Source organism: Cherax quadricarinatus, chromosome 53 (assembly GCF_038502225.1).
Source record: "Cherax quadricarinatus isolate ZL_2023a chromosome 53, ASM3850222v1, whole genome shotgun sequence".
Classification (NCBI taxonomy): Eukaryota; Metazoa; Arthropoda; class Malacostraca; order Decapoda; family Parastacidae; genus Cherax; species Cherax quadricarinatus.
Window position 1 is genome coordinate 20,681,242 of NC_091344.1, and position 24,854 is coordinate 20,706,095.

General features: G+C 43.5%; 1 protein-coding gene across 1 annotated transcript in view; it reads right to left on the bottom strand.

The window, feature by feature from the left end:
- Positions 1–328: 328 nt before the first annotated feature.
- Positions 329–24,854, bottom strand: part of LOC128692362 (alpha-(1,3)-fucosyltransferase C-like) — a 38,589-nt gene continuing 14,063 nt past the window's right edge. Inside the window, exons 6-7 of the transcript XR_011393471.1 lie at positions 12,320–12,579; positions 329–482 (exon numbers count right to left, since the gene is read on the bottom strand). The gene's annotated coding sequence lies outside the window, so the exon portion shown is untranslated. The remainder of the gene's footprint in view (positions 483–12,319; positions 12,580–24,854) is intronic.

The window sequence follows — 24,854 nt, forward strand, 5'->3', positions numbered from 1 at the left end:
CTTCCCATCAGTGAAAAAGTGATAATTCTCCACTTGCTGTGCATAATTTATCGATTAATCTTCATAATAGGCATATACTGAATAGGACTTATATACATGTATAGGGTTTGCTACTATCCGTGGTTTCAGTATCTACGGCAGGTCCTTGGAATGTATACCCCATATATACGGGGTCCTACTGTACTAGTAGCCCAGAACATAACCTGCTGTATAAGCTGGGCCCTCATGTACTACCTTGGGAACACTTAAATTTATTGGTTGGGTACTAGAAGTGTTATTTATCTTACAAACTGTTGTCTTTTACTGAGGTATGACTGAAAATACTTGTGTAAGCCACAGTAGCATTTACTGGTGTTGGTGGAGGATCTAATGCTGTAGGTGGTGGCAGTCTCACCAGTATAGGTATAGGTAGAATGGATGCAGGCAGTAAATGGCTCGTCATCGGTTGGGAAGCGGATGATGTGGTACCACTGACCCTCCAGCTGCAACAGAAATTAATATATATTCGACTAAGGTTCATTCAGACATGAACACCTTCCTACTGTCAAGTTAGACAGACAGATGAAAATAAAAATGAGAATATGCAGGAATTATACAGACATAAAAAGGCATTTTATGGTAGTAGGTTGGTAGACAGCAACCACCCAGGGAGGTACTACCGTCCTGCCAAGTGAGTGTAAAATGAAAGCCTGTAATTGTTTTACATGATGGTAGGATTGCTGGTGTCTTTTGTCTGTCTCATAAATATGCAAGATTACAGGTACGTCTTGCTACTTCTACTTACACTTAGGTCACACTACACATACATGTACATGTTTATTTATACACACTCATCTGAGTTTTCTTTGATTTTATCTTAATAGTTCTTGGTCTTATTACTTTTCCTTTTATATCCATGGGGAAGTGGAATAAGAATCTTTCCTCCGTAAGCCATGCGTGTTGTAAAAGTCAACTAAAATGCCGGGAACAATGGGCTAGTAACCCCTTTTCCTGTAAAGATTACTAAAAAGAATAAGAAGAAGAAAATTGTCAAAGTGGGAAGTCTGAATGTGCGTGGATGTTGTGCAAATGATAAGAAAGAGATGATTGTGGATGTTATGAATGAGAAGAAACTGGATGTCCTGGCTTTAAGTGAAACAAAGCTGAAGGGGGTGGGAGAGTTTCAATGGAGAGGAATAAATGGGATTAGGTCAGGGGTTTCAAATAGAGTTAGAGCTAAAGAAGGAGTAGCAATAATGTTGAAGGATAAGCTATGGCAGGAAAAGAGGGACTACAAATGTATAAATTCAAGGATTATGTGGAGTAAAATAAAGATTGGATGTGAAAAGTGGGTTATAGTAAGCGTGTATGCACCTGGAGAAGAGAGAAGTGTAGAGGAGAGAGAGAGATTCTGGGAAATGTTGAATGAATGCGTGGGGAGTTTTGAATCAAGTGTGAGAGTAATGGTGGTTGGGGATTTCAATGCTAAAGTGGGTAAAAATGTTATGGAGGGAGTAGTAGGTAAATTTGGGGTGCCAGGGGTAAATGTAAATGGGGAGCCTTTAATTGAGCTATGTGTAGAAAGAAATTTGATAATAAGTAATACATATTTTAATGAAAAAGAGGATAAATAAATATACAAGGTATGATGTAGCACGTAATGAAAGTAGTTTGTTAGATTATGTATTGGTGGATAAAAGGTTGATGGGTAGGCTCCAGGATGTACATGTTTATAGAGGGACAACTGATATATCGGATCATTATTTAGTTGTAGCTACAGTTAGAGTAAGAGGTAGATGGGAAAAGAGGAAGGTGGCAACAACAAGTAAGAGGGAGGTGAAAGTGTATAAACTAAGGGAGGAGGAAGTTCGGGCGAGATATAAGCGACTATTGGCAGAAAGGTGGGCTAGTGCAAAGATGAGTAGTGGGGGGGTTGAAGAGGGTTGGAATAGTTTTAAAAATGCAGTATTAGAATGTGGGGCAGAAGTTTGTGGTTATAGGAGGGTGGGGGCAGGAGGAAAGAGGAGTGATTGGTGGAATGATGAAGTAAAGGGTGTGATAAAAGAGAAAAAGGTAGCTTACGAGAGGTTTTTACAAAGCAGAAGTGTTATAAGAAGAGCAGAGTATATGGAGAGTAAAAGAAAGGTGAAGAGAGTGGTGAGAGAGTGCAAAAGGAGAGCAGATGAAAGAGTGGGAGAGGCACTGTCAAGAAATTTTAATGAAAATAAGAAAAAATTTTGGAGTGAGTTAAACAAGTTAAGAAAGCCTAGGGAAAGTATGGATTTATCAGTTAAAAACAGAGTAGGGGAGTTAGTAGATGGGGAGAGGGAGGTATTAGGTAGATGGCGAGAATATTTTGAGGAACTTTTAAATGTTAAGGAAGAAAGGGACGCGGTAATTTCATGCACTGGCCAGGGAGGTATACCATCTTTTAGGAGTGAAGAAGAGCAGAATGTAAGTGTGGTGGAGGTACGTGAGGCATTACGTAGAATGAAAGGGGGTAAAGCAGCTGGAACTGATGGGATCATGACAGAAATGTTAAAAGCAGGGGGGGATATAGTGTTGGAGTGGTTGGTACTTTTGTTTAATAAATGTATGAAAGAGGGGAAGGTACCTAGGGATTGGCGGAGAGCATGTATAGTCCCTTTATATAAAGGGAAAGGGGACAAAAGAGATTGTAAAAATTATAGAGGAATAAGTTTACTGAGTATACCAGGAAAAGTATACGGTAGGGTTATAATTGAAAGAATTAGAGGTAAGACAGAATGTAGAATTGCGGACGAGCAAGGAGGCTTCAGAGTGGGTAGGGGATGTGTAGATCAAGTGTTTACATTGAAGCATATATGTGAACAGTATTTAGATAAAGGTAGGGAAGTTTTTATTGCATTTATGGATTTAGAAAAGGCATATGATAGAGTGGATAGAGGAGCAATGTGGCAGATGTTGCAAGTATATGGAATAGGTGGTAAGTTACTAAATGCTGTAAAGAGCTTTTATGAGGATAGTGAGGCTCAGGTTAGGGTGTGTAGAAGAGAGGGAGAATACTTCCCGGTAAAAGTAGGTCTTAGACAGGGATGTGTAATGTCACCATGGTTGTTTAATATATTTATAGATGGGGTTGTAAAAGAAGTAAATGCTAGGGTGTTCGGGAGAGGGGTGGGATTAAATTATGGGGAATCAAATTCAAAATGGGAATTGACACAGTTACTTTTTGCTGATGATACTGTGCTTATGGGAGATTCTAAAGAAAAATTGCAAAGGTTAGTGGATGAGTTTGAGAATGTGTGTAAAGGTAGAAAGTTGAAAGTGAACATAGAAAAGAGTAAGGTGATGAGGGTATCAAATGATTTAGATAAAGAAAAATTGGATATCAAATTGGGGAGGAGGAGTATGGAAGAAGTGAATGTTTTCAGATACTTGGGAGTTGACGTGTCGGCAGATGGATTTATGAAGGATGAGGTTAATCATAGAATTGATGAGGGAAAAAAGGTGAGTGGTGCGTTGAGGTATATGTGGAGTCAAAAAACGTTATCTATGGAGACAAAGAAGGGAATGTATGAAAGTATAGTAGTACCAACACTCTTATATGGATGTGAAGCTTGGGTGGTAAATGCAGCAGCGAGGAGACGGTTGGAGGCAGTGGAGATGTCCTGTCTAAGGGCAATGTGTAGTGTAAATATTATGCAGAAAATTCGGAGTGTGGAAATTAGGAGAAGGTGTGGAGTTAATAAAAGCATTAGTCAGAGGGCAGAAGAGGGGTTGTTGAGGTGGTTTGGTCATTTAGAGAGAATGGATCAAAGTAGAATGACATGGAAAGCATATAAATCTATAGGGGAAGGAAAGAGGGGTAGGGGTCGTCCTCGAAAGGGTTGGAAAGAGGGGGTAAAGGAGGTTTTGTGGGCGAGGGGCTTGGACTTCCAGCAAGCGTGCATGAGCGTGTTAGATAGGAGTGAATGGAGACGAATGATACTTGGGACCTGACGATCTGTTGGAGTGTGAGCAGGGTAATATTTAGTGAAGGGATTCAGGGAAACCGGTTATTTTCATATAGTCGGACTTGAGTCCTGGAAATGGGAAGTACAATGCCTGCACTTTAAAGGAGGGGTTTGGGATATTGGCAGTTTGGAGGGATATGTTGTGTATCTTTATACGTATATGCTTCTAAGCTGTTGTATTCTGAGCACCTCTGCAAAAGCAGTGATAATGTGCGAGTGTGGTGAAAGTGTTGAATGATGATGAAAGTATTTTCTTTTTGGGGATTTTCTTTCTTTTTTGGGTCACCCTGCCTCGGTGGGAGACGACCGACTTGTTGAAAAAAAAAAAAAAAAAAAAAAAGGCATTTGCAGATAATTATTAATCCATTATTTAATTTTCTCTTTTACACTTATCATGACTAACTCATTTTCTTCCCCATATACTCAGCCTTCCATGTATAATTTTAACCTGGTGAAAGGTTTCCATATACAGTGGACCCCTGAGTTTCGGCAGCCTCGACTTTCGTGAAATTCGATCTTCGGCGAGTTTTTTTTTTTTTGGAAAAATTTGGCCTCTAGTTTCATGAAAAGACTCGTGTTTCGACGACCGTCCGGTACCCGTTCACCCGTCACCACTCACACCAAGCCAGTCTCCCACGTCATTCACCCTCAGTGTGCCATTTTTTACCAACACATGACCATCACCCCGCGGGTTCATACAATACATTTCATAATAATCCATTGTTTTTTGTGCTTGCATCTGCTAAATAAGTCATCATGGACCCAAGGAAAGCTAGTGCAAGCCCTTTGGTAAATAAAGTGAGTGACGGGGATGTGGAAGAGTTGGTGGAGGACCACAGGGAAGAGCTAACCACTGACGAACTGCAAGAGCTTCAACTGGAACAGCATGTAGATGAATGGTTCAGAGAGCCGAGGAACTTGCTTCAGAGGAGGAGGAAGAGGGAGTGGATGTGGTGCCTTCTTCAGTGATTAAGGACATGTGTGGAATGTGGAATGAGTTGCAAAGTTTTGTTGAAAAATATCACCCTGACCAAGCTCAAACAAGCCATATCTGCAACATGTACAATGACAGTTTTGTGTCCCACTTCTGGGAAATCTTAAAGAAACGTCAGAAAAAGACCTCTCTAGAGACAGATATTTTGTGTGACAGGGGTCCAGTGACTCTCAAGTTGTTCCCAGTGGCATTAAAAGAAGGGAAGTAACCCCAGATAAGGACTTGCTACCTAAAGTCCTAATGGAAGGAGATTCTCCTTCCAAACAATAGTGTACACCTTCCTCCTATCCCCTCCTCCCGTCTTCCATCCACGCAGAAGTCTTAAGTAAAGGTAAGTATAATGTTATTATTTTTTTAAATACATGTAGTACTTGATTTCTGATTGTTTTCATTATGTAAATCTTTATTTAATTTGAAAAAAAATATTTTATTTTAATAGTTTTGGGTGTCTGGAACGGACTAATTTTATTTCCATTATTTCTTATGGGGAAAATGGTTTCGAGTTTCGTGAATTTCGACCTTCGGCGGGCTCTCTGGAACGGATTAATCACGAAACTCGGGGGTCCACTGTACTAACCAATCCTTTACCAAATTTTTTTTTGTACTCGTTAAGTCGGCCAATTCTGAGATATCTTATCAAAATCAGTTGTATTATTGTGCAGCTACCTAGATCTATATAAACATTTGCAACCAACCCATACCTGCTGTTCCTACCCTCTCATATTTTCTCTACAGCTTCTCTGCTTCTTAATATAACCATCCCATTTTACTTTTCCAAGTTATCTGACGATTTCATGTTTATTATGCACCTATCATGTGGGTGGCAGTCAAAAGATTACAGAGGCATATAAGTCCAGGGATTGGACTCCAACATTTATGTTTGGTAATAGAGTTAAAGTGGTGATGAACTATTTATTAGTTGAGAAAATCAGTACAGTGAGTAGACACAATTATGAATTCAGTCACTAAACATTACGTTTGTGCTTATTTCTGGTTATGAGTTATTGAAAAGTGCTAGGCAAAGCCTAGGTATTTTTTCAGAATAGCTGGTAATGTGCTATCTGTGCATACAATGGTTTAACATTTGTGAGTGAGTTGTTTCTGACTACATGATTTTTTTTTGCATTCCAGCAGAAAATGAAGCATGGTGTGACAAAGCGCCTCTGGCAAGGTTAATATATGGTTATTCCTACATCAACTGGTGGTGCAAACTCTCAGAGGTACCAGCTCATCCCTGCTACTCTTGCTAAACTTGATCCCATTCATTATCAAGGTTTAAGTAAGTATCTTGTGGCCTTTCGATCTTCCCCAGTAAAGAGCCTTTATATGGAGGCAAATGCCCTGTCTTTGCAAGTTTGACACAATGCCCATTGTTCTCCATTATTTTTGTCTGCTTCCATGATTTTCACAATCCTTCCATTTACATAATGGTTCCCGATACGTATTTGTAAGGCTAATTTATTTAATCACCGCCCCTATTTATTATGCCCCTTTCCTTTCTGTATTCACTCTTGAATGACATTACTAAATTTGCCTCTGATATTCTCTGAAACTCATCAAGTAAATTTAATATTTATGAGAAAATCGGTAACAAAGTTTTAACCTACTGTATTTCAGCAAATTCACAAATTTTATACAAATGTGCATATAAACTGAGATCTTAATTGTTGTGAAAGTTGATGACTTGTTGCTGCAGCTTGTGTGTATTGTTCCTGGTCATGATAATCTTCATCACTTTCTCTTTCCCTGAGGCTACCTTGATGTTGGTGAAGGACTACAACCAATTAATTTGAGCTCTCTTCCCTGAATAAATAATCTGAAAATTTCTCATTCCCCATGTGGTTTGACACCCATAAGGAAATATAGGAAAATAAATTTGATTCAAGGACAGAGAGGGCAGCTCTAATTCCCTGGATCAAGAACCCTTCATCCCTTAAAGAGGGTCTCCGTGACAATATCATTCTTTTGCCAGGTGTTGGATGCGGGTGGGGGGTCACCGCCCTCTTGGCTCTTCCATACTTTATAAGCTTTCAGTTACAGTTAGTTTTCATGCAAAATGTTTTTGATTTATTTGCCAATATCATTCTGTCTTACCAAATTTTATGAAACAGTGCAAAAACAAGAGACAGTCATTATATTATCAGGCAGGTAAACAGTATCAGTAATGAGAGAATTAGAAAAATGTGCAACATTTAACTACTTTTGTTGCCGAGACGTTTCGTTCGCACAGCTTGCATCTTTGGTCAGATACAAAGGAGACCAACAGAACATTTGAAAAGGTGTAGAATTTGAGGCATTCAGCCCCTCAGCCTTAAAAGTGACAAATGAAGTGAAGATCAGAGATGAGTATCTCAGGCTGAGGGACTGTACCCATTGTTATGGCCTGGTTGTTACACTCTCTAGTCTCGTCTGGCAACTCATAGGGTCAAGTGCTGTATGACCTTTGTGGGTTTAGCACTTAGTTTTGACCATAACAAAAATAATAGGGTCAAGTGCCATGCAGACAATCAAATCCTCCAGTGTTTCACACATTAAATTTTTTTTTTACTTATATGATAAACTATTGAAAACGGAGCACCTTGAGCATAGCTCTGCTCCTTTATGTACTTAGAAGTAGACAATTACAAATAAGTAACTAGATGTATTTTAATTGCTACATGATCCAAGAAAAGTATCCGTGTTGCATAACCCCAGTCCCCTGTACCTCAGTGCACATGAGTGGCATAGTGCAAATTGCAGCATAAGCTTAAATATTAGTGATGAAGACTTTCAAGTGAAAGGAAATTAGCATTCAAAAGTTAAAACATGGGAACTAATATCCCCATTTCTTTATTAAAAACTGACAAATTAGGACATACACATCCCAGCAAAGTTTCAAACTTTCCGCCAGGAAAGACCACTTTAAATGTTTACGACCAAAATGAAGAAGTATTTTGTAATTATCTCACATAGATCAATATCCTATAATACAGTAACACTAAGCTTATAGCTGCTCAGAGGTTACATTATCAAATTATCGGTCTGAATGTTTATAGCCAATTGGATGAGGAATTCACCTTTTTTTATCAAACCAGTATCAATTTTCTTAATTTCTTCAATAAATATAGCAATGTGGGATCTACACATTCCTAAATCAATCCAAACTCTTCTCTAAATAAGACCGACCAGTGATTATGGTTCAGTAATCTTTATTTAGGGTTGGGATGTACTATAACACAAATTTGTTACAATGGCCTTGATAGAAGGCAAATGTTACCTGGAGTTTACCTGGAGAGAGTTCCGGGGGCCAATGCCCCCGTGGCCCGGTCTGTGACCAGGCCTCATGGTGGATCAGAGCCTGATCAACCAGGCTGTTACTGCTGGCTGCACGCAATCCAACGTACGAGCCACAGCCCGGCTGGTCAGGTACTGACTCTAGGTGCTTGTCCAGTGCCTGCTTGAAGACAGCCAGAGGTCTATTGGTAATCCCCCTTATGTATGCTGGGAGGTAGTTGAACAGTCTCGGGCCCCTGACACTTATTGTATTGTCTCTTAACGTGCTAGTGACACCCCTGCTTTTCATTGGGGGGATGTTGCATCGTCTGCCGAGTCTTTTGCTTTTGTTGTGAGTGATTTTCATGTGCAAGTTCGGTACTAGTCCCTCTAGGATTTTCCAGGTGTATATAATCATGTATCTCCCGCCTGCGTTCCAGGGAGTACAGGTTCAGGAACTTCAAGCGCTCCCAGTAATTTAGGTGTTTTATCTCCGTTATGCTCGCCGTGAAGGTTCTCTGTACATTTTCTAGGTCAGCAATTTCACCTGCCTTGAAAGGTGCTGTTAGTGTGCAGCAATATTCCAGCCTAGATAGAACAAGCGACCTGAAGAGTGTCATCATGGGCTTAGCATCCCTAGTTTTGAAGGTTCTCATTATCCATCCTGTCATTTTTCTAGGAGATGCGACTTGAAGGTGAGATCCTCCGACATGATCACTGCCAGGTCTTTGACGTTGGTTTTTCGCTCTATTTTGTGGCCGGAATTTGTTTTGTACTCTGATGAAGTTTTAATTTCCTCATGTTTACCATATCGGAGTAATTGAAATTTCTCATCGTTGAACTTCATATTGTTTTCTGTAGCCCATTGAAAGATTTGGTTGATGTCCGCCTGGAGCCTTGCAGTGTCTGCAGTGGAAGACACTGTCATGCAGATTCGGGTGTCATCTGCCTGGAGTTTACCTGGAGAGAGTTCCGGGGGTCAACGCCCCCGCGGCCCGGTCTGTGACCATGCCTCCTGGTGGATCAGAGCCTGATCAACCAGGCTGTTGCTGCTGGCTGCACGCAAACCAACGTACGAGCCACAGCCCGGCTGATCCGGAACTGACTTTAGGTGCTTGTCCAGTGCCAGCTTGAAGACTGCCAGGGGTCTGTTGGTAATCCCCCTTATGTGTGCTGGGAGGCAGTTGAACAGTCTCGGGCCCCTGACACTTATTGTATGGTCTCTTAACGTGCTAGTGACACCCCTGCTTTTCATTGGGGGGATGGTGCATCGTCTGCCAAGTCTTTTGCTTTCGTAGTGAGTGATTTTCGTGTGCAAGTTCGGTACTAGTCCCTCTAGGATTTTCCAGGTGTATATAATCATGTATCTCTCCCTCCTGCGTTCCAGGGAATACAGGTTTAGGAACCTCAAGCGCTCCCAATAATTGAGGTGTTTTATCTCCGTTATGCACGCCGTGAAAGTTCTCTGTACATTTTCTAGGTCGGCAATTTCACCTGCCTTGAAAGGTGCTGTTAGTGTGCAGCAATATTCCAGCCTAGATAGAACAAGTGACCTGAAGAGTGTCATCATGGGCTTGGCCTCCCTAGTTTTGAAGGTTCTCATTATCCATCCTGTCATTTTTCTAGCAGATGCGATTGATACAATGTTATGGTCCTTGAAGGTGAGATCCTCCGACATGATCACTCCCAGGTCTTTGACGTTGGTGTTTCGCTCTATTTTGTGGCCAGAAATTTTTTTGTACTCTGATGAAGATTTAATTTCCTCATGTTTACCATATCTGAGTAATTGAAATTTCTCATCGTTGAACTTCATATTGTTTTCTGCAGCCCACTGAAAGATTTGGTTGATGTCCGCCTGGAGCTTTGCAGTGTCTGCAATGGAAGACACTGTCATGCAGATTCGGGTGTCATCTGCAAAGGAAGACACGGTGCTGTGGCTGACATCCTTGTCTATGTCGGATATGAGGATGAGAAACAAGATGGGAGCGATTACTGTGCCTTGTTAGAGTACATAAAACTTACATTATGTAAACTTAATATAATGACCCCAGTGGAAGCATGTCACTTTGCCTGACTTTTCTGGGTTATCCTAAGTAATCTACATACATGCTGCTATGTATGATAGTTTATGTAACTATATTTATATGCACCTGTACCTGAATAAACTTACTTAATCTAGGATAATTCAATAAAGTCAAACTGACTTCTGATCAGGAGACATTCTCCAGTTATTTCATGAAACATAATCTGTATGATAAAATAAAAATGAAGCTTCCTTTGAGGAAAAAACATCAGCACTAAAGCCTAAAGCTGACCAAAAGCCATATTCTTCAGCTATTACACAGAATCCATCAATTTGAAGGTCATTAACCAGATTAAAAAAATTAAGAAATTTTTACCTTCAGAGCTTAAACCAAAAATAATATTCCTCAGGAGTATACTCCAGATGTTTAACCCCTCAAGGAAGGTTCCTTGATGTTGGTGAGGGGCTCTTGATTTAGGGAATTGGATCTGTGCTCCAGTTCCCCGAATTAAGCCTGAATGCCTTCCACATCCCCCCCCAGGCGCTGTATAATCCTCTGGGTTTAGCGCTTCCCCCTTGATTATAATAATAATCAAGGAAGGTTCCTTGATGTTGGTGAGGGGCTCTTGATTTAGGGAATTGGATCTGTGCTCCAGTTCCCCGAATTAAGCCTGAATGCCTTCCACATCCCCCCCCCAGGTGCTGTATAATCCTCTGGGTTTAGCGCTTCCCCCTTGATTATAATAATAATAATAATCCAGATGTTTAATGGAAAATGCTGCAGTATCATTTTGAAATACAACAGTATCAAGTTAACCCGGGAATTATGCTAATATCTCGGACATTAAGTTAACACCCGGTAAGTTAATATCCAGAGAGGTACCCCTTCTACGATATCTAAATGCCGCAAAAAATCTCCACGTCTTCAACTCTCCAATACAATAATCAACTCCGTATTCGATTGAAGAAGCTTGCCACGTGGGCGAAACATTTCGCATGGGCCAGTAGGCCTGCTGCAGTGTTCCTTCTTTCTTATGTTCTTATAAAATACCTAAGTATTGCACATGTGTATTATTCATCCTTGTGGAGATTTGGTCGCCCACAAGCTACTCAATCTCCATATATTAAAGCCCAGTCTTCAATAACCCTTTCTTTCACAATTTTCTACAGCGAGTGGCCACACAGTTTTGGTTTTCCTTACGATCTGTTATAGATAATAATGAGAACACTGATGTAGTTTCACTCAAGACAATTAAAACTGCATCGTCACTTTCATAGACCTTTTTTTTTTTTTTTTTTACAAATACAAGTCTATCTAATAATTATTAAAAAAATGCACATTTACCAAAGAGTTTTATTATGGTCCCCAGCAGTGTAGGTAGCAGTCTTCCTCCACCACTCTTGGTGAGGGGCTCTTGATTTAGGGAATTGGATCTGTGCTCCAGTTCCCCGAATTAAGCCTGAATGCCTTCCACATCCCCCCCCCAGGCGCTGTATAATCCTCCGGGTTTAGCGCTTCCCCCTTGATTATAATAATCCTCCACCACTCTCCCTCCCACACGCCCCCTTTATTCCCCACTCTCCCTTTCTCTTTCACTCCCTTCTTCCCACACACTCCCTTTCTCTTTCTGTCCCCTTCTTCACTCTCCCTTCCTCCCACACGCTCTCTTCTCTATTTTCCCTCCCAGACGCTTCCCTCATTTATCTCCCTTCCTCCGACACACCCTTTCTTCTCCACTCTCCCTTGCACACGCCCTTTTTTCTCCACTCTCCCTATTTAATTCAAATCAATTCAATTCTCCCTCCAACACGTTCCCTTTCTTCACTCTCTATTTTCACTTTCGTTCCCCGTCTGGTCTACCTGCTTTCATCCTCCCCCCTCCCCCTCAAAGAACGCTCCTTGATGCTGGTGAGGGGCTCTTGATCTAGGGAATTGAATCTGTGCTCCAGTTCCCTGAATTAAGCCTGAATACCTTCCACATCCCACAGGAGCTGCATAATCCTATGGGTTGAGTGCTCCCTCTGGATTATAATAATCCTCCCCCCTCACCACCAGCATGATAATGGAGGCATCACCTGTTGCAGGTCGAGGTCTGCCTGTGTGGTGACGTTGGGACACGCCCCCATCTCCAGCAGTGTCGCTCCCTCCGTCGCCTCCTCCGTCTGGTTCATGTACGGGACCTCCGTCACCGTCGTCAGGTTCACTGAGAGACCCGACACTGTCGTCGCTATCGTCGTGGCCTCCGTCGTTGTCGACGTCACTGCCGTCATCATGCCTATTACAGCCGCCACCATTACCACCACCACAGCCGCTGTCGCCACCATCATACAAGTTACTGAGGGAAGATGCAAGAATGGAGATAGCTCATGTATTTTATTAACGCTCCCCGGAAAACCAGAGAGCCGATAGTGATTCATGATTCAACTGTATCTAAGAACATCATCTTCGTCAGGAATAATATACACACATTTGGTATAGTTACACCTGCTATTTAACAAGAGTTAACATCTATTATATACGAGAGACGAAAACATGTTACCTGAGTCAACACCTGTCATTTGGCTACTTAAGCCATTAACAAGTACACAGGTAGCAGCAGACTGAAGTTCCTTGTATATCTCTACTTAGTATTAGTGTCCCTGAAGATGTTTTCAGATAAAGATGAGAGTAATTATATCGCAAAACACATGCAAGATATAAAATAGTTAAAAATCTGTACATGGCTAAGAGTGCTTGCAAATGTCAACAATCTTAAACATATTTCTGAGACCAACTAGAATGTCTGCCTCCAGCGCCTGGCCTCGCAGAACTCCAAGTCTTCCCTACGTTAAACGGGTTTAGCGTTTTCCGTAAATATAATCTCATCCATTCAGATCCTCTCAAGGAAGGTTCCTTGATGTTGGTGAGGGGCTCTTGATTTAGGGAATTGGATCTGTGCTCCAGTTCCCCGAATTAAGCCTGAATGCCTTCCACATCCCCCCCCCAGGCGCTGTATAATCCTCCGGGTTTAGCGCTTCCCCTTTGATTATAATAATAATAATAATCATCCATTCAGATGCTTTCTCCCGTGGATTAGACTCTAGTGGTACGTGATTCGTGTATTTTTGTGTACTTACCTATTTGTGGTTTCAGGCGTCGAGCCTGAACTGCTAGTGTTTTCTCTCAAAGTGGCCGCTGCTACTGGGTTCACTCTCTCCTGGCTTCATGAAACCTTTCATGCATATTCTTAAAGTTATGTACGGTTCTTGCCTTTACAGATATTTCGCTTTCCAGGTAGTTCCACTTCCTGGCAACGATGAGGCTGTATAAATACTTCCTAACATCTCTGTGACTCATTTGTGTTTTTAACTTATAACTGTGACCTCGTCGACTCAGTGAAGTTCCTTGATGCTGACGAGGGGCTCTTGGCCAAAGACTCGGACCTGATCTCCCATTGACTGGATGGAACCTTATTGCCTCCCAGTGACCCCTAGGGATATAGAATTTCCTCTCCCCCCCCCCCTCCCTCTCATCCCCATGAATGCAATAATAGTTGTTGTGCCCTTGTGAACATGTTCCCCCGCCTTTCGAATAGTGTCTTTTTTTCAACTCATCAATACGTACTTCTCAGTATTTCGTACGTGATTATCATGTCTTCTCTGGTCCTGTCTTCTAGTGCTATCAGGTTTACCGCCTTAGTCTCTCCTCACTCATACCCCTTAGCTTTGGGACTAGTCGCGTTTGCAAACCTCTGCACTTTTCCAGTTTTTTGACACTCTGGATCAAGGGAGAGTGTCATGCTGGAACTGTGTGTGTACATGTGTGTGTGTGTGTCATTTGTCCGTGTGTATATCAACATTAGTTGTTCCGGACACAATGACAATAAACTTGCTTTATCACGATACCTGTAAACTGCAACATGATGCACTTTCTCCGAAGTCACACGACTTCATCAAACAAAGCAATAAAATTGAGGGGTGTATGAAATATGTTTAATTTATGCAAGAAGAAGTAAATTTTAGTCTCTTCCCTCTTGCTTCATCTGTACTCTAAACGTTCTTGCTCATGAGTACCTTCGGTATATAAATAATAGTACTTGCATCTTTTAAGTGGCCAATAATTTCACTCTTGTTCATCGTGGCATAACGCACGTGAGTGAAAGTTTGTGAATTCATATTTTGTGGCTTCAAGTGAGGAAAATGTATTAAAAAGAATGAATATACAACTTTCTAAGAGAGTGAAACTTACATCTGTTGCTGTCACCTTGAAGGAAGTTTTTTCTTTTTGGCAATGAAGAACTACGGCTCTCCCTCCAGCAAATATATCTTATTATATTGTATAATTATGATGTTTATGGCCCTCTGTTGTGACCAGGGTTATGTATATGTGTATGTCTGTGGCCCTTTGTCTCTCTATTGTGACCAGGTGTATGACTTACCGTTATGGCTGTTGGCCAAGGGAAAACAAGGGGACTGAGAAAGAGAGAGAGAAGGGGGAAGGCGTTAAAGGGAGGGGGGCATGAAGGCAACATTCTCTCACGTTTGCTATATTTCTTCAATCACCTCGCCGCCAGACGGATCGCGGCTGACCTGTGATTTACCTGTGACCGTTTTCGATTTTTTTTCTTGCAGCCCGGCCTGGGGCCAGATTTTTCTGTTAATTGCCTGGTCAACCAGGCTGTTGAAGTTGGCAACTCGCTGGTCCATATATTCATCGCAACCTTATTTAATTTGGCACTTAGTAGAGTAAGTGATCCAGTTTCCTCTTGAAAACTTATACACTTGTTCCAGCAATATTCCTGATATCTACAGGTAACACGTTCCCTCAACCGAGATTCCTTGACGCCTTCAATTTCCCATGCGTTATTATTACTCAAGAAATCGTAATGACACGATTGCGTTATTATTCCTATGGGTTTAGCGCTTCCCCCCTGATAATAATTCAGTAATGCTGATTGCAAGGTGAGTGTTCTTGAACCACGGATGTTGACACAGCGTTCTCTAGTGACCGTGACTCCCTTGTTTTTCACTGGCTATATTTTACACTGTATAGCACTTCTCTTCCTCACTCAAGTAAATTGTTACAGTAGTGTGTAGATTAGAGACTAGGACCTAGAGTGTCTTCCAGTTTATATATTACCAGATACCGGGTACCTCTTTCTCTCTTTATCTTCTTCGCTTCAGAGAGTACATTTCAAGTGTACTTCAAGGCGTTCCCAATAGTTTACATATTATGGGTTCTGTATGAGCGGTAAACAATGCCTTTTCCAGCTCTGCTATCTCTTCTGCCGTCTACGGAGCCGTCAGCACTGAATATAATTCCAAATCAGAGATCACAAGTGATCTAAAGAGTGTCCATATTGGCAATATTGTTTCTTATTTTGAAAATTCTTATTGTCCATCCTGAATTTTGTCTGACCTTCGCCGCATTTGCCTTACTGTGTTCTCTAAATGATAAGGTCACTTGACATTATACCAATGTCTTCGACATGTGCCTTTTGCTCTACGAGATGGTCATCCTAACCTATCTCAACTTAAATAAAAGACAGTCTGAAAAAATAGGAAAATTTTAGGAACTCAGGTTCAGGAACACACCAAAAACTGAGCTTTAAAATAATAATAAAAAAAGAAAATATTAAGAGAATGGCCCGAGTACAAGACTGAAGTTTATCTCAGTAAATTTGACTTGGTGTGAGATAGGAGTGTTGTGAGAGTCAGAGTGCTGCCTCCTGGCGAGTGGGAGAGGCGTGTAGAAGAGGTGTGTGGGAGAGACGAGTAGGAGGCAAGTGGGAGAGGCGTGTAGGAGAGGCGCGTGGGAGAGGTGTCTAGAAGAGGTGTGTGGGAGAGACGAGTAGGAGGCGAATGGGAGAGACGTATGGAAGAGGCGTATGGAAGAGGCGTGTGGGAGAGACGAGTGAGTAATGTTAAGGGGAGGTTTGCTTGCAGAAGTGTGGTAGACAACCAGTTGGTGACTCTCAAGGACCAGGTCTAAGAGAAGATACTTTGACATTCAACTGAAAGAACAAAACAAAAAATAATACAATATGCTCTTTTTTACAATCCTTACATGACCCACACAGGTTTAGTGCTTCACATCAGCTAAAATAATAATAAGAAAAAGAAGGTGCTAAGCTTTAGAGATGAGAGTGTGTGTTGAGTGAGAAATCCTGGGAGATGTGCACAGTCTTGCAAGACCAGCCTCACGCAACTCACTTTATGACCACGCAAACTGATGGTGAAACAATTTGAAATCAAATTCGCGAATTTTATAAAATTCCTTCAGCATGACTAAAAAAACTGTCCTACAGGAGTCAGGGTGACCGAGGAAGTATTGATGAGTCTAGGTGACCGAGGGGGTGTTGATGAGTCTAGGTGACTGAGGGGGTGTTGATGAGTCTAGGTGACTGAGGGGGTGTTGATGAGTCTAGGTGACCGAGGAAGTATTGATGAGTCTAGGTGACCGAGGGGGTGTTGATGAGTCTAGGTGACTGAGGGGGTGTTGATGAGTCTAGGTGACTGAAGGGGTGTTGATGAGTCTAGGTGACCGAGGAAGTATTGATGAGTCTAGGTGACCGAGGGGGTGTTGATGAGTCTAGGTGACTGAGGGGGTGTTGATGAGTCTAGGTGACTGAGGGGGTGTTGATGAGTCTAGGTGACTGAGGGGGTGTTGATGAGTCTAGGTGACCGAGAAAGTATTGATGAGTCTAGGTGACCGAGGGAGTGTGTTGTTAGGTAAGACACATATGCAACAGTTAGGTATCTTTATTTCGAAACGTTTCGCCTACACAGTAGGCTTCTACAGTCGAGTACAGAAAAGTTGATAGAAGCAGGTAACCGAGGGAGTGTTGATGAGTCTAGGTGACCGAGGGAGTGTTGATGAGTCTAGGTGACCGAGGGAGTGTTGATGAGTCTAGGTAACCGAGGGAGTGTTGATGAGTCTAGGTGACCGAGGGAGTGTTGATGAGTCTAGGTGACCGAGCGAGTGTTGATGAGTCTAGGTAACCGAGGGAGTGTTGATGAGAGAGTTTGGATAAGTATAAAACAAAGTTTGGTTCCCTTGTACCTGCAGCTGGGTATACCCTCCACTCTCCTTCAGTGTAACCGATCCATATCCATTCATCCAAATAGTGTTGCACGGTGTCACCCTTCGTGATACTGGTGTTGAAAAGTTGGTTGGTTGGTTAATGGGGTTTAAAGCCTATCGACTGCACCAGGGCCATTAAGGCTGCACAGTAACCTAAGACAAGGATTAAAATAAACTTTCAGCTTATATATGCTGAGAGACATATACCTCCCAGTGTACGTATGTGTGTATGTGTTGCTGGTGTTGCAAGACTGATGGAAATGAGTCACATTGCCCGACATTACTTGTGTTACACTTGTGTGCTCTCAGGACCGCAATAAAAAAATTAAAATTATATTTGTAACCCAAGTACAAATTTAACACCAGATACCCTCTGTAACCATGTCTACAAACTATAAAAAGTTTGTCATTGATGGTTTCAGGGGTCACTGCCCCCTCCTCCTCTCAGTAGTAGTAACCAGTTACCAGTCTCAGTAGTAGTAACCAGTTACCAGTAACCTGTCCGTTGACTCAACGACCAACCGTCTTGAGTCACGGTCTTTCATATTGTGCTGAGCTGACACTATTTCAAAAGACCCACTACGGGGTACTGGCCAGCCGGCTAGGCAGTTTTACGAGTGTAACCAAGGAGACAGGTAACGGCTGCGGGTTCTCTCCACATATCTACGATTATACGTAATAACAGCCTACGTGAGTATTTCTACCCTAATCCACGTATCGAACTCCCACATGATACTCCCCCCCGGGTCCAGTCAGTGACCAAGCCTTCTTGATGATGATGACCTCACTAGTCTGCAGCATCAACACGCTGTGCAAAGTAACTGTTTACCTGGAGGGTGCTCCGGGGGTCAACGCCCCCGCTGCTCAGTCCTTGACTTGACCTCCCGGTGGACCAAGGTTTGATAAACCAAGTTGTTACTGCTAGCCGCACGTAATCCAACGTACGAACCACAGCCCGGCTAATCGGGTACTGACTTTAGGTATCTGTCCAGCTCCCTCTTAAAGGCAGCCAGAGTCTACTGGTAATTCCCCTAATGCCTGGTGGAAGGCTGTTAAACAGCCTTGGGCCACAATATTTATTGTGTCACATTATTCTATCTGGATTTTTGTTATAATGGATGATGTGTTAGTGGATGTGGTGGATGATGAGAGGTCACACTACTGTGTGAGAAGTGACTCCGGTGACCAGCGTCCCGAGGAAGTAACACCTGTGGTCTCAGACCACTTACGCTGGGGATGCCTCGATGCTAATGTAGGAATCTTGATCGAAGGAGCTGGGGCTAATCTCCCCTTTCTATGATCAAACCAGATGACCTCCCATTTCTTAGGTACAGTATGACCCCTACGTGTTTAGTGCTCCTCCCTGTACATAATAATAAAGCCTGGCATAAGAATATTTTTGCACTCATGTGAAGCGCTAAACCTGTGTGGGTTACTATATGCAAGGAATGGTGAAGGCTTGATCCTCCGTCCCCAAATAGCGAGACACCTTACCTGTGTTCACAAGAACAGAGTGACCTTACAACGTTGACCTTTACAGCAGAGGTGTACTGGCCGGGGCCACCAGGTGGATGATGGTGAAAGAATTATATTAAACAACTTTGTGACCTACTTAGTTCATAGTCATGAGAACACCTGAAACAGGTGTTTGTGGGTATGGTCATCAGAGTGGAGAACACTTGACACAGGTGTTAGTGGGTATGGTCATCAGTGGAGAACTCTGACACAGGTTTTAGTGGGTATGGTCATCAGAGTGGAAAACACCTGACACAGGTGTTAGTGGGTATGGTCATCAGAGTGGAGAACACTTGACACAGGTGTTTGTGGGTATGGTGATCAGAGTGGAGTACACCTGACACAGGTGTTTGTGGGGTATGGCCATCAGATTGGACGGAAGATGCAAGGGACAACTCAAATCTCAGTTGTGTTGTCAGGGATGAACGAGCTGGGAAGTGCACTGAAATAATAATTATGACTTAAAACTGAAAGAAAGTTGGATCTCTTAAAAAAAGGATCAGGTTTGGGACTTTTATGTCCATGGAACTCAAGAGACTCAAGACTTGGGAGTCTATTCTGACGAAGTTACACGGTACGTTCATATTACTAAAGACCTGGCTGGGTCTTAACCACCATGAGTAATGGAGTTACTTTTCATATTCACTGAGTTTGACCTCAGTTTTGTACAATAAGAGTTTACAATTGATTCCAAATAAATGTCAATTTTCATATAATTTATGATTCCCATTTCTGCTAGGCTATTGTGTTGTGCAGTGCTGAATGACCATTACGGGTTTAGTATTTGTGAATATAATAACTGTTTGTGGCCCCTACCTTTTTCCCCTCCGTCTCCCACCCACTTCATTATTAACTTCAATAAAACATAGCTAGGAGCAGTGTTATTATTGTTTCAATGTTCCACTTGTGAGACATGATCTATTGTGAAGACGTGTGTGTGATGGAGAGTAAAAGTGTGTTGAATTACAGCAGTTGCTTCAAACCTGATCTACCGTGATAATAATTCACAGATAACCCAAACATTGGAAGGAATTCTCCAGACGACGTTTCGATCCCTCCTGGACCATTATTAAGTCACAACTCTCCTCTACCAAGTGTGTGTCATTTGTCAATTGTTTCAGCCAAGGTATTGTAACCTCTATTCTTTGTGGCCTAAATTGTGTTGCAAACGGAGTGCTGCGACAAAGTGAAGAAAAGACTCGTTGCACAACAGCCTTTTCTTGATAAAGCTGCATGACACCAACATGCCCTCCCATTAAAAGCTAATTCTGCAACATATTTTTTGTCACGGTAATTACTATTCCTGAACTGAAACAAAAGAGTATGAGAACTCTGTAACTTATTAAAACAGATTTGTTATTTACTAATGGTGAGGGATATTAGATCAGCAAGCCTCTAGTCCTCTAAAAATTTAGTTTGTATTTTTTGTCTCTTCGTGTTGGTCTGTTGCTTCCTTTATTGTACTCTTCACTTATTGAAGTAGTTATTGTCTCTGTGTTCTTCATTCTTCTCTATCTCTGCCTCTTATCTTCCTTCGCTTATCCTTCCACATTTGTGTAAGGATGATGAGCGTATTCTGGATTTGGTGAAATGTATTATTGGGTGTGACAGTACTGGGTGTGGCGGGTGCTGGGTGTGGTGGGTGCTTGGTGTGGTAGGTGCTGGGTGTGGTAGGTGCTGGGTGTGGCGGGTGCTGGGTGTGGCGGGTGCTGGGTGTGGTGGGTGCTTGGTGTGGTAGGTGCTGGGTGTGGTAGGTGCTGGGTGTGGCGGGTGCTGGGTGTGGCGGGTGCTGGGTGTGGTGGGTACTGAGTGAGACGGGGGCTGGGTGTGGCGGGTGCTTGGTGTGGTAGGTGCTGGGTGTGGTAGGTGCTGGGTGTGGCGGGTGCTGGGTGTGGCGGGTGCTGGGTGTGGTGGGTACTGAGTGTGACGGGTGCTGGGTGTGATGGATGCTGGGTGTGGCGGATGCTGGGTGTGGCGGGTGCTGGGTGTGGAGGGTGCTGGGTGTGGAGGGTGTTGGGTGTGGAGGGTGCTGGGTGTGGCGGGTGCTGGGTGTGGCGGATGCTGAGTGTGGCGGATGCTGGGTGTGGCGGGTGCTGGGTGTGGCGGATGCTGAGTGTGGTGGATGCTGAGTGTGGCGGGTGCTGGGTGTGGCGGATGCTGGGTGTGGCGGATGCTGGGTGTGGCGGATGCTGAGTGTGGCGGATGCTGGGTGTGGCGGGTGCTGGGTGTGGCGGGTGCTGGGTGTGGCGGGTGCTGGGTGTGGCGGGTGCTGGGTGTGGCGGGTGCTGGGTGTGGCGGGTGCTGGGTGTGGCGGATGCTGGGTGTGGCGGGTGCTGGGTGTGGCGGGTGCTGTGTGGCGGGTGCTGGGTGTGGCGGGTGCTGGGTGTGGCGGGTGCTGGGTTTGGCGGATGCTGGGTGTGGCGGGTGCTGGGTGTGGCGGGTGCTGGGTGTGGCGGGTGCTGGGTGTGGCGGGTGCTGGGTGTGGCGGGTGCTGGGTGTAGCGGGTGCTGTGTGGCGGGTGCTGGGTGTGGCGGGTGCTGGGTGTGGCGGATGCTGGGTGTGGCGGGTGCTGAGTGTGGCGGATGCTGGGTGTGGCGGATGCTGACTGGCGGATGCTGGGTGTGGCGGGTGCTGGGTGTGGCGGGTGCTGAGTGTGGCGGATGCTGGGTGTGGCGGATGCTGGGTGTGGCGGATGCTGGATGTGGCGGGTGCTGGGTGTGGCGGGTGCTGGGTGTGGCGGGTGCTGGGTGTGGCGGATGCTGGATGTGGCGGGTGCTGGGTGTGGCGGATGCTGGGTGTGGCGGATGCTGGATGTGGCGGGTGCTGGGTGTGGCGGGTGCTGGGTGTGGCGGATGCTGGGTGTGGCGGATGCTGGATGTGGCGAGTGCTGGGTGTGGCGGATGCTGGGTGTGGCGGGTGCTGGGTGTGGCGGGTGCTGGGTGTGGCGGATGCTGGGTGTGGCGGATGCTGGATGTGGCGAGTGCTGGGTGTGGCGGGTGCTGGGTGTGGCGGGTGCTGGGTGTGGCGGATGCTGGGTGTGGCGGATGCTGGGTGTGGCGGGCGCTGGGTGTGGCGGGTGCTGGGTGTGGCGGGTGCTGGGTGTGGCGGGTGCTGGGTGTGGCGGATGCTGGGTGTGGCGGATGCTGGATGTGGCGGGTGCTGGGTGTGGCGGGTGCTGGGTGTGGCGGGTGCTGGGTGTGGCGGGTGCTGGGTGAATCATGAGACGGGGTTCTGAATGAAACTGGTTGAAGGCGGGTGAAGGAAGGCGCCCAGGGTGTATGTTACCTTGTCTCAGGACACTTTCTCTTTTGCCGGTGTGGTGGGAGTAGTTGTGGGTGTATTTTTGTTTGTTTGTGGGGGGGGGAGCTAATACGTTTTTACACACTACCATATATGATGAACCCAACATGACAGGTAGAATTAGTTATGTCTAGATCTGCCAAAAAAATGCTAGATAAATAAAATTATCTACTTTTATTAGTAGCAATTTTATATGTATATTTCAAGCTCTGCTTAATACCTGCATATATAGAAAAATTTAATACGGTGCAATAAAATTACTGACATATATTTACATTAGCATATAAGATCCTTGTACTGGAGTTTACCTGGAGAGAGTTCCGGGGGTCAACGCCCCCGCGGCCCGGTCTGAGACCAGGCCTCCTGGGAATATTGACTTCATAACACTAAATTATTTTTTAAATATTTGTTCATGTTATTTTTATATTCTATGTTGGTTTGATAACAAAAAAAGAAGTTTATGATATCACTGTTTCAACTTATCAGCAAATGTAAAGAACTGTACACGTCAGCGCAGCTGTGGAAGTGTTTCTTTGCCCTAGTGACATCTACCACATCACGAACCTGTTATACAAGAGCATTACAAAATGTTCCAAGGTTATACGTGACTACCTTAAATCTAGTGTGGTAGACAGGAACGGACAGTCTTGTGGTGCACACGAGAGGCCAGTTAGGATAACTGTCACCTTATGATAAGTCCGCCAAACCCGACAGACCTTCGTCAATGTGCCACTGAAAGATGGAAAACTCTTCAATACAAATGTCAAATGAGCACAATAACGTTGACCTTTTAATGCAAGGGATGTGGCGATTTCCTGAGTGGCAAGGTAGCTAAACTCCTTACCAGGATGGCGATTTCCAGAGCGGCAAGGTAGCTAAACTCCTTACCAGGGTGGTGATTTCCTGAGCGGCAAGGTAGCTAAACTCCTTTCCTGGTCCAAACGCCAGTCACCTTTGCTTCACAGTGAGCTTCTTGAGGTTAATGTCAGTGCAACTACACCTCCGTCTACACTTCTCGTTAGGTCTTATATCTTAACAATCGTCCTCTGCCGTAAACAAATATTTTATAAACCATACGTTCATAATAAGGACGGGTAAAGTTTAAAGGCTTTGATACACAGTGTAATTATTGAGTCCGATTCTACATAATTAAATCAGACTAAGGGTCCTATTCAAAAGATATTTTCACCATAAAATCTTAAATCAGACGAAGGGTCCTATTCAAAGGATATTTTCACCATAAAATCGCTCTCAAGTACTGTATTTGTATAAACAAGGACAGGCCCATACACTTGATCCCTTATATTTAAACACTTTCGAGATAAGACCAAACTAAACGAAATGGCAACTCGCTATATTGTAAATTAGTATGTAGATAAATGGTTCAGAGAACTGACAAGTTGATAAATTAGACACATGTGCAACACTTTGGTATCTTTATTGATGTAACGTTTCGCCACTGAGTGGCTTCGTCAGTCCAATACGAAGAAGAATGGTGGTGTTAATATTGGTAGAATTACCGACAATATGTTAAGTAAAGGGACACAAATGCAACTAATGCGACATTTTATTGTGGCAACGTCCACATTCTTCACCTAGATCAGTGATATTCTCACCTGGTTGCACAGAACAGGTAAATTTCAAAATGATTTATCAGTTTCATTCGTTGTATAAACAATCTCTAATACGGCTTGACACAGCTCCTGGAGAGCGAAACGTTGCCACAATGAAAATGTCGCATTAGCTGCACACGTGTCCTTTTACTTAACAGTCTCTATATGCACTGGCTTATGAGCCAAATACTTTAAATCGGCATGCCTGTTATTTTGCTTTTTATTCCATTTCAGATTTGTTTTAGACTAAACACTGACTATGGTCATCAGGGTATGTGATATTATTGCACTGGGTTATGCGGAAATAATTTAACATTGATCAAGATAAAGTAACTACTATAATGTATAAAGAGATTGCAATTATGATTCAACCCATATCTAATATTTAAGAGATATAACCGTTTGTTCACTGGAATCAATCCCAATGGTTATAATCATAGCCATAATTTTTAAAGAGGTGTACCGGTAAGCCAGTGGAAGGCCTCGGTTAGATGACCAAAAGCTCCAGCTGTGGGTCATCACATGGCTAAGACCCGGGTCAAGAAACACTTGCTCTGTTTCTTGACAAATGTTACCTAACCTAACCTTCGTTCACTGGGTTCTGTTAAAGACAGGTCTTTATCAAACAAGTATTCTTTTTCGCTGCCTTTCACGTGATAAACTACAGGTGTACACGCTGGCCATTCATACGACAATAATTGTTGTATCTCACGAGCCCTGGTAGGAAACACTTACGGACAGCGAACCAAAAGGCAAATAAATCAAACACAGTAGAAGGATACAGTCTCGCTTACACGAGAGAAAACGTTGCTATGTACATTTTGACTCCTTGGCAGCATAGATCGCACCACTGGTGCTGGTGCACTGAACGCAAAGTCAAAAGCCATTACTAAATCGCGTAACGTGAGAGGCCAAGTATACATGTCCTAGACAGTGTCTGGTTTTATTAGTGCCACTGACAGTGATCTAATGAGGCTAGTGTGACCTGTATTGTTGCAACACTCGTGCTGTGGTACATACTAAAAGAACTAGTTGAAGCATATATGCAAAACATTGTGATAAAAACTGGTCTTCTGGAAGTCTCACGGGTGAAAGGTTTCTGGTCTGATATTCATGACAC